The 1,225-nt window shown below is 42.4% G+C and overlaps 1 pseudogene; it reads left to right on the top strand.

Moving 5' to 3' along the window:
- The first annotated feature begins 425 nt into the window (after positions 1–425).
- LOC129692982 (peptidyl-prolyl cis-trans isomerase A-like) lies at positions 426–971 on the top strand (annotated as a pseudogene).
- Positions 972–1,225: the final 254 nt, after the last annotated feature.

Raw genomic sequence — 1,225 nt, 5'->3', positions numbered from 1 at the left:
ATCTCTTCTTTCCCCTTTTTCCCTTAACACCAAATAGGCAGGAATAAGGATAGAGGAAAGAAAAAGAGAAAGAGAGAGAGAGAGAGAGAGAGAGAGAGAGAGAGAGAAAGAGAGCCCTGAATCTAACCTCCTTTCTTTTGTTTCCTCCCTAGACCATGACCGTTAACAGTTTGTAGCCAACCTAAGGCTGAATCACCTGGGCTACTTGTTTTTTTTTTTTTTTTCCTTTGGTGTCTGGTCCTCTTTAAACACATAAACTTTTAAAGGCAATATACATTTTTGCATTAACACTTGTGTGGATTGTGCAATGTGCACAATTCAACTAAAGATGACTCTGCTCTTTGTTTGACCAGGTGAAAGACATCTGTCTTTCTTTAGTAGTCAGTTTAGATTGTATAACCAAAGTGTGATAAGAATTTTCATCCATGTGCTTTGCAGACACCACTGTCCCCTGTTGCCTTTTGCCCCTGTTGACCCCTGTGGGTCACCCCACAGTGTTCTTCAACATTGAGGCCAATGGCCAACCCTTGGGCCATATCTCCTTCAAGCTGTTTGCAGACAAAGTTCCAAAGACAGCAGAAAACTTTCATGCTCTGAGCACCAGAGAGACAGGATTTGGATATAAGGGTTCCTCCTTTCACAGAATTATTCCAGGATTCATGTGCCAGGGTGGTGACTTCACACGCCGTAATGGCACCCACAAAAGGTCCATCTACAGGGAGAAATTTGAGGATGAGAACTTCATCCGAAGCATACAGTCCTGGCATCTTGTCCATGGCAGATGCTGGACCAAACACAAACAGTTCCCAGCTCTTTATCTGCACCGCCAAGTCTGAGTGGCTGGATGGCAAGCTTGTGGTCTTTGGGAAGGTGAAGAAGGCATGAACGTTGTGGAAGCCATGGAGCGTTTTGGATCCAGGAATGGCAAGATCAGCAAGAAGATCACAATTTCCAACTGTGGACGACTCTAATTCTTTTGACTTGTAGGCATCTTGCCCAGCAGACCATTCCTTTTGTAGCTCAGGAGAGCACCTCCATCCCATTTGCTCCAAATACCCTGTGATCTCTGCTCTCACTGAAGTTCTCTGAGTTCCATATTTTTTCCTCGTTCCCCTCCAAGTCTAGTTGGATTACAGAGTTAAGTTTATGATTATGAATAAAAAGTAAATAAAAAAGAAGAAAAGAAAAAGAAAAAAAGAATAAAGAAAAAACATTTTTTATCCAT

The sequence above is a fragment of the Psammomys obesus genome, unplaced genomic scaffold, assembly GCF_907164565.1.
Source record: "Psammomys obesus unplaced genomic scaffold, mPsaObe1.curated_primary_1811, whole genome shotgun sequence".
Lineage (NCBI taxonomy): Eukaryota > Metazoa > Chordata > Mammalia > Rodentia > Muridae > Psammomys > Psammomys obesus.
The sequence above is the reverse complement of the archived record's forward strand: the minus strand, read 5'-3'. Positions and strand labels throughout refer to the sequence as shown.